The 13250-nt window shown below is 54.8% G+C and overlaps 1 long non-coding RNA gene across 1 annotated transcript; it reads right to left on the reverse strand.

The window, feature by feature from the left end:
- Window positions 1-4816: 4816 nt before the first annotated feature.
- LOC139673537 (uncharacterized) lies at window positions 4817-7246 on the reverse strand. Its single transcript, XR_011698135.1, has 2 exons — window positions 6086-7246; window positions 4817-5302 (listed from the first exon to the last, which is right to left on the reverse strand). It is a non-coding gene; the product is annotated as an uncharacterized lncRNA (long non-coding RNA).
- Between the last annotated feature and the right edge of the window lie 6004 nt (window positions 7247-13250).

Here is a 13250-nt window from a genome sequence, read left to right on the forward strand (position 1 = left end):
CGTGTTCTCCCGCTGCTGGGCGTCAGGAATGGCTCGCCGCAGGTTGCTGCTCAGAGCTTGCTCCCTCTCCTGGGACGTTGCCCCTTTGTGTCTCTGTCTTGTCTTTGTCGGTGTGAGTGAGAGAGCGAGCGTGTCCCTTTGTCCCCCTAGAAAAGCAGGTAGCGTAGCTTAGGCTTCCCAGGAGGGAAAGAGGGGCTCTGTGTAGCAAGCTGTGGGGTGCCATCCGTACTGCACAGCAGCAGAAGGCAATGCTCTCAGACTTGGCCTGGCTTGTGGAGGGGCTTCGAGGCTGGCCAGAGAGCAGAGGCTAGCCTCAGCCCTTCTTTCCGAGGAGGCAGCAAAGCCTCTCGGTGGCCCACCTGTAGCCTTGGTCCCTTGGTTTCTCTTGGACTCCTGTTCTGTGTCACTGGGTCCCTGAGGATGTTGGGGCTTCTTGGGGGTTTCTCTAGGACACTGTAAGTTCCTGGCGGTCCCCGGGTCTCTGGGGCTGGCAGAGTGCAGCTGTGCTCTGCAGAGAAGAAGTGGAGCACTGAGAGACTCAAGCAAATAAGAAAACCATTCCTGATGTGTAAATTATGTACATATGTAGAGTGTCTTAAGTTTAGAGCCTTTATGTTTGTTTAAATAGAAATTGTGTTCTTATAAAGAGCATCTGAAAAATAAAAATCATTGACTTCATTTAAAACAAAAATGTTATGTAAAGATTGTCATCTTTCCAGAGGCTACTTTTTCCTTTAAGTTTCCACAAATCCTGTTCTGAAAAATACTTTGTGCCCATGCTCAGTAGTCCTCTACTGCTGTCAATTGCTCCATGGTTACCTGGAATGTGTATAACTTCTGTGTAATACATTGTATGCAATTATTTATAACATCACGTTGCTTTGACACTGGGTATAAAGATGTACTGTTGCAATTGGCTTTCATCAAGGTTACTTATTTTGACAATAAAATGATCATCTCGCTCCAAAGGAACTGGTAAAACATTCAACTGTGTGAAAATTTTGTGAGCTCAAGAGTACGCACATTGGAATGGAACCTGACCTTTAAGAAGCAGCTGGGCTGCACTCCAAGTGGAGCAGGTAAAAAGTGGTTTGCGTTCAGAATATCAACTCAGAAGACTGTTTTTCAAAAGGGAACTCCAAACTCAATGCTGAATTCTTTACAATGACAACGTGTGCTGATGGTGCACGTGTTCATGGCAGCACTTCCTAATTTCCAAATACCTGCGATTTTCTAGTAATGGTTTCCCCCTGAACTCTGGATCTTCTTTTCTTTTGTTAGTTGATTAAATCCACTCTGTGTAGGGATTTGGTTTAGAGGGTTTTCTGCTGGGTTCTTTTTTGAGGTTTTTTTGGTTGGTTTTCTGCTGTCATGCCTTACATTAGCGTGGCTACAGATGTCAAGAACAATGAGGGCGAAAAGAATCTTGAAGCATTTATATTGTAGTAAATAGTCAAAGGCTGCACTCTCCACTAAATACCGTGTAAGAATATTGTTTTCAAAAAAGCATGGAATTTCAAGGTCAATAAAGAAGAAAACTGTAGCAAATCTGTTGATTCGTTCATCTTTACACTAGTGACTTGATCTTGGGGTCCAAGGCATGGGGCAGCTGTAGCAGCCTCGGGTAAAGAGCTGTTTCCACGTGTGCCCTACTTTTTTTAGGGTAGTTATAGCAATTTGCATAATGAGTGCCATTTATGTTTGTGGGGTGGTATAAATGAGGATGTAAAAACATCCCCTTTGTAACATGCACAGTTCCTTTGGACAGCGGACAGTGTTTTTTCTGAACTCTTGGGATTGATGGAGTACGCTCAGAAATGCCTGCTCTGAAAAGTTGTTTCAATAAACTCATCTGGTGAAGGAGTTGTTGGGGCTGCAACTCGGGAAGCTTTGTTCCTTTAGGAAGGGAGCAAAGGCAATTCCGTGGGTGCCGGCCGACTTTCCACATGTCAGCCCAAAAAGCTGCTGGTGCTGGCAGCAAACAGTCTGTGTGGGGGAGGTAAAGGCCGGGCGGCTCCTGACTGGCACTGCTTGTGGGAGCTTTGGCACGGGAACCTGGAGACCAGGTGAGAAGAGCCGAAATCAACCTAAAAATGGTAACGAAGAAACCAATACAAATAACATAAAATAATAAATCAAATAGGAGGTTTTGTTGGTGGCCGACGGCGGGAGTGGAAGCCGCGGCTGTAGAAAAAGCGCCGTTCCCCCCGCGCCCGTCGATCCACCGACTTCCCGCTCGGGCCCCGGGCGGCATGCGGGGGGGGGGAACGAAGGCGCTCGGCTGAGCTGCAGTTCTCGGTCGTGTCCGCCAGGCGGCGCCGGCGAGGCAGACGGGGGGCGGCCGAGGGCGGGATTCGAACCGGCGTTTGGGGAGAGAGAGCCGCGTCCCAGGCGGGCGCCTTGACCGCTCGGCCAGCGGGGCGGGGGGCGTGGTCACGGTGGGGCGTGTCCAGCCGGTGCGGGATGGGCGCGGCCACGGGGGGTCGGCACCGCGCTTCGCGCCCTTTAACATTCAAAAAATATGACGAAAACTACATGAAAAATCTAAGAGTCCCCCCGGTGGGGTGCCGCGCCGCCGGCGGGGAGGGGGAGCGAGCAGAGGGCTGGATCCGACGAGACTGACAGGCGCGCCCGCCGGTGGGTGCCGTTCTGCCGGCGGGAAGGCGGAGCTAGCTGGGGGCTGTGCCGCCTCCGGCTTCGCCGCTCTGCCCTCTCTGCTCGCTCCCGGCACGACCCCCGCCCCTCCGCCCCCCCGCCACACGCGGCCCGAGCGGGCCCGAAGCCTCCGCGGCGCGGCCCTGGCCCGGCGCTCCGGGGAACGAGGGGGCTGCGGGCGGCGGGCCCAGCCAAGGAGCCCCTCGGGGCAGCTTAACATTGCAAGTTGCTCGGGCCTCCCCCAGCTCTCCATTTCTTCTCTGCAGAACACAGCTGGACTCTGGCTGCCCCGGGAGAAGTGGAGACCCCGAGTACCTCCCGGGGACCGCCACGATTCTCCCAGGGACTTAAAACGCTCCCCGCCCCACCGCCCCCGTCCCACTCCGAGACTTCCAGGTACCTCCATGGTCCTACAGGAACCCCCAAGGACCCCCAACGCCCCCAGGAGACCCCCCAGGGACTCCCACCATCTCCCGGAAGCCTTCTGGGACACTCGTGGACACAGAAGGAACACCAGAGACGCCAAACAGCCCCCGGGATCTACCGGGACTTCCTTTTTTTTATGGATTTGGTTTGCATACTTTCCTGTATTTTTTATTTTACAAAGCCTGCAAAATAAAACGAGGCGCCGCAAAGCCTTCTGGGTTCCACCGGCGCTTCCGGGACTCATTCCTTTGTCATGTCGGTTTCCTCAAATTTTTAATTTTATTTTTAATTTTATTTCTTTTATTCCGTTTTTACCATTACGGGCCGTGCAGGGCGGGCACGCCCCCGCCTTGCTGGCCACGCCCCCGCCCCGCTGGCCGAGCGGTCAAGGCGCCCGCCTGGGACGCGGCTCTCTCTCCCCAATCGCCGGTTCGAATCCCTCCCTCGGCCGCCCCCGTCTGCCTCGCCGGCGCCGCCTGGCGGACACGGCCGGGAACTGCACCGCAGTCCAGCCCCCACCACCACGAATGCCCGCCGGGACCCGAGCGGCGAAGGCGCTGCACGGGCCGGGGAGCGGCTCTTTCTCTGCAGCCGAGCCTTCCACTCCCACCGTCGCCCAAGAGCGAAAGCTCTTATTTTATTTTTTATTTTATGTCATTTTTGGTTGCTCTTTTGTCACACTTGTTAGCTTTATCTTTTTAAATTTTGATTTTTTAAATTGATTTTTTGTACTTACATTAATTTTTCTCCTTTTTTGGAGAGTTTGCAGGCACAGAGCCTGCAGCACAGACACAGCTGAGGGCTCAGGGACACTCAGCAGGCACAGAACCTGCAGCACAGACACAGCAGAGGGCTCAGGGACACTCAGCATCCACAGAACCTGCAGCACAGACACAGCAGAGGGCTCAGGGACACTCAGCAGGCACAGACAGAGCAGCACAGACACAGCAGAGGGCTCAGGGACACTCAGCATGCACAGAACCTGCAGCACAGACACAGCAGAGGGCTCAGGGACACTCAGCAGGCACAGACAGAGCAGCACAGACACAGCTGAGGGCTCAGGGACACTCAGCAGGCACAGAACCTGCAGCACAGACACAGCTGAGGGCTCAGGGACACTCAGCAGGCACAGAACCTGCAGCACAGACACAGCAGAGGGCTCAGGGACACTCAGCATCCACAGAACCTGCAGCACCGACACAGCAGAGGGCTCAGGGACACTCAGCAGGCACAGACAAAGGAGCACAGACACAGCAGAGGGCTCAGGGACACTCAGCAGGCACAGAACCTGCAGCACAGACACAGCAGAGGGCTCAAGGACACTCAGCATCCACAGAACCTGCAGCACAGACACAGCAGAGGGCTCAGGGACACTCAGCAGGCACAGAACCTGCAGCACAGACACAGCAGAGGGCTCAGGGACACTCAGCATGCACAGAACCTGCAGCACAGACAGAGCAGAGGGCTCAGGGACACTCAGCCACTGCCATGGCTCTTCATGCACAGGGCACAAGCTCAGACACTCTCAGAGCAGCAGTTATGGAGGGAGAAACAGCTCATCTCTCAGACAATCTTTACTTACCCAAATCTTGAACAAAACAAACACTATATGGGGTAAGAGTTAGCTGTGCACTCAAAATGTCTAATTTTATATGAGCTGCCTGAATCTCCCACGTCCATGCAACTGAACAGGAGACAACCATTAGTTATAGGCCATCAAGGGGATAAATCTTCATCTTTTAAATAGCATATATTTGAGCTGATTGCTAAACTAAGTGCTGTGAAAAATAAGGCCTTTCTGAGGTTACCAGGAAAACCTTACAAAAGCCAAGTTCCAATGAACAAGAAGACACAGCAAGATCTTGCCTTCTGCCTACAACACACTTCATTTTGCTGATTAACAAACCTTAGCAAGAGACCATTCTCACAGAGGCATTTCTTCTCTGCTGAATGCAGCCCAGGGATGCAGAGCCCAAGCCACCTACCCTGCCTGGGCACGCTGTGAACAGTTTGTGCAGAGACTGGGCCAGCTGGATCCTGGGATTGTTCACCATTTGCCCCACAGGATCATGTTCTTCCTTCCCAGCAAAGGCCAGCTGGGAGAATGCAGTCTGATAGCCTGGAGTATCCTCTGTGTCAATGAAGTGCTCCTTGTCAGGGGTCGTGTCATCCTCAGGCAGCTCAAACAAGCCAAGGAGGGAGGGCCTGCAGCAAAGGAATCCTGGGGGGAGAGGGGAGGGGAACAGTGAACAGGTGAGGACAGCCTGTGCTTCACAAGAACGCTCAGATTACCTGGAACCCCTTTGCAGGGACTTGCTTAACTCCTGGCACTGTCCCTGTCCCAGGGAAGCTGCACTAGGACTGTGGGTCTGGGTCCTCTCCAGGCACAATGCAGCTGCTCATATTAACAGCATCAGCAATGCCCTCATTTTTTAGCAGCTCAAATTGCTGTGATACAAACCCAAGAATAGCAATTCTTTTCCAGATTACAGCTTTTCTCTAAGTACATTCAAAAAGAGTTCTAGTCCAGGACCTGGTTACTGTCATTCAGTTCAGGCTACCTGAGCCCCCAGACTGCTGGACTGCCTTTCAATCTCCAGAGCTTTCCCCCAGATTCCACTTTCAGGCTAAGACACTACAGCCTGTCAGGTTGTGAGTATTCTCAGGCCTCCTGACTATGACAGTTACAAGTCAAAAGTGGGCCCAGCTTTCCAGAAGGAATGCAAGCTGACAGTAGCCTAATTCCCTTCAGTGGAGCTCTACTCAGCCAAATCCAGGCTCAAACACATCTCAAACCAGCTCTGCCATTTGCTTTGAAAACACACTTCCCTTTGTGCAGTGAAGGATGAAAAGGTATGAAAAGCCTCAAGCTCAGCCTCACCACAACAGTGGGCCTGAAGAAATGCCAAAGGAGTTTATTGGAGGGGCCTATTCTGGTGAAAGCTCCTACTTTCCAGACCTCCAACAGCATCACCAGCAGACCCTGAAGAAGTGTGGCACCTACCACGGCTTGGGGTACTCAGTGTCCATCACGGGAGGACATTCTGTTAATGTCTTGGTGATGCCAACAGCACGGATCTGCTTTTCAACTTGTCCCAGACTCTTTCTGGATTTCAGGAATCATCATTTTCTCCAAGCCCGTTTCAAACATCCTAGTATGACAGTTAGAGAAAAAGTATCAGAACGATTTATCACCCTATGGTGACCAAAGAAAAGCAGAAACCACACAAAGCACCAGGAAACAGAGAACACAAGACAATTTGTTTCTTAACAATTGCTGCCCTCTTACATAGATGTTTGCACATACAAACTTTTTACAAAGGATTAAAACCAGAGACAGCAATCCTTCCCTTTTATGACCCGCTCAGGAGATCAGTAACTTGAACTATCAGTGAGGAACTGTGGGCAGAAAATCAGAAATGAACCCCAAAAGGAGAGGCACCCGGGCAGTCAGATTAGCGCCAAACCTCCTTTGCCATTTCAGCCAGAGAGACAACTCTTTCCTGCTTCAAAGGCAAAAACTGCACAGCAGCCTGAAATACAACCCAAGCCAACAGAACACACTCCCTTTGGCTGTATGCTGCCAAGTATTTCCTGCAGAGCTCATGCCCCATTTCCTGTGCCATACTAGTTAATGAAGAGGAGAAAGCAACGAGAAAAAGGATGAAGTAAAACTCCAGATGAAAACAAGAGAATTGCTTTAGAGTCAGCAGCAAAATGCATTCTAAGAAGGAGACAGAAAGGGCAGCCTTCATAAATGTTCCCTTTTACTGAAGGGCATTAACTTGCTGCTCCAAAGTTTGCCTAAAAACTGCTCATCTTCTCGGGCACCACAACACTGAAACGTGGAACGCTGGAAGCACCACTTCCATTTGGTTGGTGGAACACCACTGGAAGAACCCTGTAATTCTTGCTCCTCTACAGGAGGCATCAAGCAGATTTTAAAGGATTAATAACAGACCTTGTGTGATCTGTGTAGAGATAACATCACGAATTTCATCAGCATGGCCATCTGCCTGGGGATGATTTCAACAATGTGTCACAGCTTTGACAGAGGAACGTAAACCCTTCCTCAGAACTTTATTCCCATGAAGGCCAAAATGACACAAAAGCATGGAATGTTTCCCAGCATGAACACAAACTGCAGAGAGCAGTGGTCAGAATGGCTGTGCTGTGTGGCAGGGCAAGTGTGTTGCTATTAGCTGGAGATTAAATGGAGACACTTTCAGACAAGTAACGACATCACACACACCAGGAAAGGAGGAGAACTACACTCCAGAACACTCCAGGCTGCAAGGAAAGCAAACATGAAGCTCTAGGCAACTGTTCTTCCTAAGTGGCCCAGCAGAAAGTTGGCTCTGACCATCGAAGACACACACCAGTGCAAAAGCATCCCTAACCTAAACCAGGATTCTGATCCTGCAGTGAAGGACAAGGAAGACACGTTGTGGCTCCTTCTCACTCACTCCCTCACTCACTCACTCACTCCACTCCCTCACTCACTCACTCCACTCACTCACTCACTCCACTCACTCATTCACTCCCTCACTCACTCCACTCACTCCACTCAGTCATTCACTCCCTCCCTCACTCACTCACTCACTCACTCACTCATTCACTCACTCACTCACTCCACTCACTCCCTCACTCACTCACTCACCCACTCCACTCAGTCCACTCACTCACTCCCTCACTCACTCCACTCACTCACTCCACTCACTCACTCATTCACTCCCTCACTCACTCACTCACTCCCTCACTCACTCCACTCACTCCCTCACTCACTCACTCCACTCACTCACTCACTCCCTCCACTCCCTCACTCACTCCCTCACTCACTCACTCACTCCCTCACTCACTCCACTCACTCACTCACTCACTCACTCACTCACTCCCTCACTCACTCCACTCACTCACTCACTCACTCACTCACTCCCTCACTCACTCCACTCACTCCCTCACTCACTCACTCCCTCACTCACTCCACTCACTCCCTCACTCACTCACTCACTCACTCCACTCACTCATTCACTCCCTCACTCACTCACTCACTCTCCTCAAGCCTGTTCTGAACACAAGCCCTGAGAGTTCTGCTGGTCCACATGTTCCACAGGAAGCAAACAAGGTAAGAAAATTCTGGGAAACTGCCACTTGCCAAAACCAAGTGCAGGAATTTTCCATCTCGGCTGACAAAAGCACAGGAGCCCAGGATTCACCTCACCCCCAGGACGGGAAAGCACCCACCGAGCTGCATGCAGAGTATTTGTCCGTGCATGGAGCGCCACTGAGGCCCAGCCCAGCCCCTGCCCCGCGGCCCCGGCACTCACGATCTTGGCGGCGGCGCTGCGGGCGATGGTGCCGGCGCCGCGCTCCAGGAACGCCTCTGGAGCAGCCGCACCGGCGGCGGGATGTTCCCCGCGCGCTCCCGCGGCACCGGCTGCGGCAGGTGCGGGAAAACAGCGCCATGAACGAACACGGGATGTGGCATCGAGCAGGAGAGGCAGCACTGGCGACAGCGCTTCGTACTCCGCGCCTGCGCAGTGGCGACAACGTTTCGTACTCCGCGCATGCGCAGAAGCGACTGCGATCTGTACTCCGCGCATGCGCAGTAGCGAAAACGCGCTGTACTCCGCGCGTGCGCAGTAGCGACAAAGTTCCGTACTCCGCGCGTGCGCGGTAGCGACGGAGCTGGGTACTCCGCGCGTGCGCAGTAGCTACGACGCTCCGAACTCCGCGCGTGCGCAGTAGCGACGGAGCGCCGTACTCCGCGCATGCGCAGTAGCGACGGCGCTCTGTACTCCGCGCGTGCGCAGTAGCGACTGCCCGCTGTACTCCGCGCGTGCGCAGTAGCGACAAAGTTCTGTACTCCGCGCGTGCGCAGTAGTGACACAGTTCCGAACTCCGCGCGTGCGCAGTACCGACGGCGCTCTGTACTCCGCGCGTGCGCAGTAGCGACTACGAACTGTAGTCCGCGCGTGTGCAGTAGCGACGGTGCTCTGTACTCCGCGCGTGCGCAGTAGCGACTGCAATCTGTACTCCGCGCGTGCGCAGTAGCGACAAAGTTCCGTACTCCGCGCATGCGCAGTAGCGACAAAGTTCCGTACTCCGCGCGTGCGCAGTAGCGACAGCGCTTCGTACTCCGCGCGTGCGCAGTAGCGACGGCGCTCTGTACTCCGCGCGTGCGCAGTAGCGACGAACTTCCGTACTCCGCGCGTGCGCAGTAGCGACAGCGCTTCGTCCTCCGCGCGTGCGCAGTAGCGACCGAGCCTCCTCTGCCCAAACGCCGGTTCGAATCCCGCCCTCGGCCTCCCCCTCTCCCTCGCCGACGCCGCCTGGCGGACACGGCCGGGAACTGCAGCGCACTCCAGCACCCTGCGTGGTGCCCCGCGTGTCGCCGCGGAGGGGGCAGCAGCCCTGGAGGGCTCTGCTGGTCCCGCCATGGTCTGAGGGGCGGCACCAGCCGGACTGGGTCAGCCAGGGTGGGTCTGTCACGGCCGCGCCGCTTCTCTCGCACGTACGTTCCGCCTCCTGGCACGGGACCCTGCCCCCCCCCCCCCGTCACGTATTTCCCGCCTCTCCAGCAGGGGCTTTTCCCGCCCCTCCCCTCAGCCGCGCTGCCCCGCCCACCGTGAGGGGCTCAAGGAAAGGAGAGGCGAGGCGCCATTTTACGCCGATGCGGGGGGCACGGGGCGCAGAGCGGTCGTGTCGGAGAGCAGTGAGGTGTCTGTGGCGTTACTGAGGGGAGAGGTCAGCTATGGCACAGCCTCAAAGCGATGTAAAGCCAAGGGAACCGTGGGGGCAGAGCTGGGACATGTTTTGAGGGGAAAAGGCGAGGTAAAGTGTTAAGAGTCGTCCCCGGTGAGTGCGTGAGGGAGCCGCGGATTCCCGCCCCCACTCCTCCCGCCGCTCGGGGCAGGGGCGGGGGGCAGAGGCGGGTCCCGTCCACCGCTCCGGGAGGCACAGGCGGGTCCCCGCCGCTCCGAGAGGGAGAAGGGGTGTCCCCCATGCTCCTGAGGGGCTGTGAGGGCTACACGGACAGCGACAGGTGCCGTGAGGGCGGTGGGGGGGGCTCGGCCGTGCCGTAGCTGTGCCCTTTCCCCGCCGCTCCCCTCAGCCCTGAGGCAGGGCAGGCGAAAGGTGCTTTGAAAAGCTCCTATAAAAGCTTGTAGAGTCGCCCTGGGGCGAATTTTGGGTTGTTAGAGACTAGGGAGTGTTGGACTACAGCATCAGAGCGCAGAAGGGTGTTTCGTGACAATTCTGAGGGAAAAGCAAAAAAAGAGGGTGCCTATGGGGGACAAAATAAACATTTTTCAGAGCAATCTGGCATAACTATTAGGGACAGAATAAACATCTTGGAGAGATATAAGCGTGGGGCCATCCTATTTAAAGACAAAATCAGAAGTACTTCAGGGAAGACATTGGTAGCATTTTCATAGCAGGCATCTGCAAGTTGGCAAGACAATTTAGGTAGGAGAAAGAATGGACATTTAAGCAGGCTGTGCTAAACTAGCATTCTGGATGTGTGCAGTTCTTTTAGTTGTAGAAACTAAACTTGCTGATGGGGTGAAGGAGACAGATTTTTCTGAAAAAAAAATTCACCATCCTAGGGAATGACTCCATAAATTAGGAATACTGTTTTACGTTCTTTCCAATCATGGAGTCAAAGTTTAACAAAGGATCTTGGACGTAATTTTCCTGTAAGAAGAGAAAAAGAATGGTAATAAGTACTTCACGCCGAGTCCAGCCACAGATTTTTCAAGCAGCAAACGGGTTAGAAGGCTGAAAAGGGAGGAAAACAAAAGAAAAGAGGATGAATCACATTAAAATTTTGGTGTGGGTTCAGGAGACAATATATAATGAAAACAAGTACTGCTCCAAGACTTAAGTCCTTGTACAGGAGTAGAGGTTAATAGAGAGACCTCAGGGCTAACCCTCTTCTCTTTATCTTGCAGAAGCTGTCGAGAAACAGATGGAGATGGACATCGAGGAAAGAGTGCAGAGGAGGATCAGCAGCATCGAGGTCAAGAGGGAGCACAAGACAGGCCTTCTGGGCAAACAACTGTCCCTGCCGTCATCGGGACAGACACACATGTTGAAGTGCAGCAGGAACCTTCAGGGTGCCCCGCTGGCTTTCATTGGGCGACCCCCCGTAAACAGGGCTGGGTCTTTCCTTTGGTGTTTTTGGCCTTTTGCCACGGTTCTCCTTTGGCTGCCCAGGGAGAGCGGGAAACACTGTAAGGAGAGTGAGAGAGCCCTTCTCCACATCCCAGGGGCAAATGGAGGTATCCTGACTGCAGGCCACCGTGTCAGCGGAGCAGGGCTTCTTTGTTTCCCTTGGTGCCTTAGTGCCTGGTGGCGGCTGCTGGCCACGGTGACCCCCCTGTAGCCTGGGCATGTCACAGCCTGTGTTCGTTGTCCAGCCTTGAAGCCGCCCTGCGTAGTCAGGGGCTTGAGGTGTCTGGGCGGGCCAGGGCAAGTCTGAGGCCGTGTTCTCCCGCTGCTGGGCGTCAGGAATGGCTCGCCGCAGGTTGCTGCTCAGAGCTTGCTCCCTCTCCTGGGACGTTGCCCCTTTGTGTCTCTGTCTTGTCTTTGTCGGTGTGAGTGAGAGAGCGAGCGTGTCCCTTGGTCCCCCTAGAAAAGCAGGTAGCGTAGCTTAGGCTTCCCAGGAGGGAAAGAGGGGCTCTGTGTAGGAAGCTGTGGGGTGCCATCCGTACTGCACAGCAGCAGGTGGCCGCCTTAGACATGGCCTGGCTTGTGCAGAGGCCACGAGGGCCTGGCAATGTGGAGGGGCTTAACAGCTGCCAACGAGCAGAGGACATGACATGGCCCAGCTACAAAGCGTCACAGTGGACGACAGGCGCCAGCAGCCACAAAAGGTGGCAAGGCAATAAAGAAAGCCGTGCCCTGTTTTCAGGGTGGGCTGGGGTTGGGAGAGCTCCATTTTCCCATCGGGGGTGAAGAACGGGATTCTCACCCTCCTTCCTGGGTTGCCCTCTCTCTTCAAGCAGCCAACGAAGCACCGTTAGGGGGGAGGGTGTCTGGGTTCCCCCGAGGCGGAGAGAAGGAGCCTCCGCGGGCCTGTGGGCCCAGGGCCGCCCGTAAGTCTGGGCCAGTGCCCTGGAGTCCCGGGCACTTTGCAGACTAGCAGCGTCTCGAGCCCTCTGTAGTCAGAGGTGCAGCCTCGTTGGCCAGTGCTTTGTATGCCCAGCTTCCTTTGCCCAGAGGGCCTGGCTCCCAGCAGCAGACGGGGCATCGCCGTGACCACTCAAGGTGAGGTTTGGAGAGGTTTGTGGCAATGGGGAGCTCTGTGGGTGGGTTTGGAGTGACTTGGAGGTCTCCCTCTGGAGATGTAGGGTCCCGGTTTACTTCCTACGGAGGAGCTGGTGTTTCTCACACCTGCCTGTGTCCTCCTTCCTTTGCAGAAACCATGGGAGAAGAGAGCGGCGGCATCGTGCGGACGGCAGTGCTGACGTGGGAAAACGCGGAGGTGGCACCAGTGGAAGTTGGAGCGTTGTGTGGAGCCGTGGGGGGGTGTGGTGGGAGTGGGCAGGTGGTGGTGGCTTGGGGAGCTCGCTCTGTGTGCCCGTTTCACTGACTTGAAGGAGTTGGAGCTTCTCGGACTCAACTGTGTTATTCTCTTTGCTTGACGGAAGCCATCCGAGAAGAAAGCAGAGCCAGGAGCGTGGGACGGCGAGGCAAAAGAGTTCAGAAGAGGATCAGCAGCGTCGAGGTCAAGAGGGAGCACAAGAAAGGCCTTCTGGGCAAATGAACCTCTTTGCCATCACGGGGTCAGGCATACACGTAGGAGTGCGGAGGGCATCTTCAGGGTGCCCCCGCTGGCTTTGCGCTGGGTGACCCCCCCTGTAAACAGGGCTGGGTCTTTCCTTTGGTAGTGTTGGCCTTTTGCCACGGTTCTCCTTTGGCTGCCCAGAAAGAGGGGGACAACCCTGTAAGGAAGAGGGAGAGTCCCCTTGGCCACACCCGATAGGAGAATGCAGGTCTCCCGACCCCAGCCCACCCTGTAAACGGGGCAGGGCTTTTTTTTTTGCCTTGGCTCCTTTGTGCCTGCTGACGGCTGCTGGCCACTGTGACCCCCTGTAGCTGGGCCGCGTCACAGCCGCTGTTCTTTGGCCAGCCGTGAAGCCCTTGAGCGTAGTCAGGCCCTTGAG

The sequence above is a fragment of the Pithys albifrons genome, chromosome 6 (assembly GCF_047495875.1).
Source record: "Pithys albifrons albifrons isolate INPA30051 chromosome 6, PitAlb_v1, whole genome shotgun sequence".
NCBI lineage: Eukaryota > Metazoa > Chordata > Aves > Passeriformes > Thamnophilidae > Pithys > Pithys albifrons.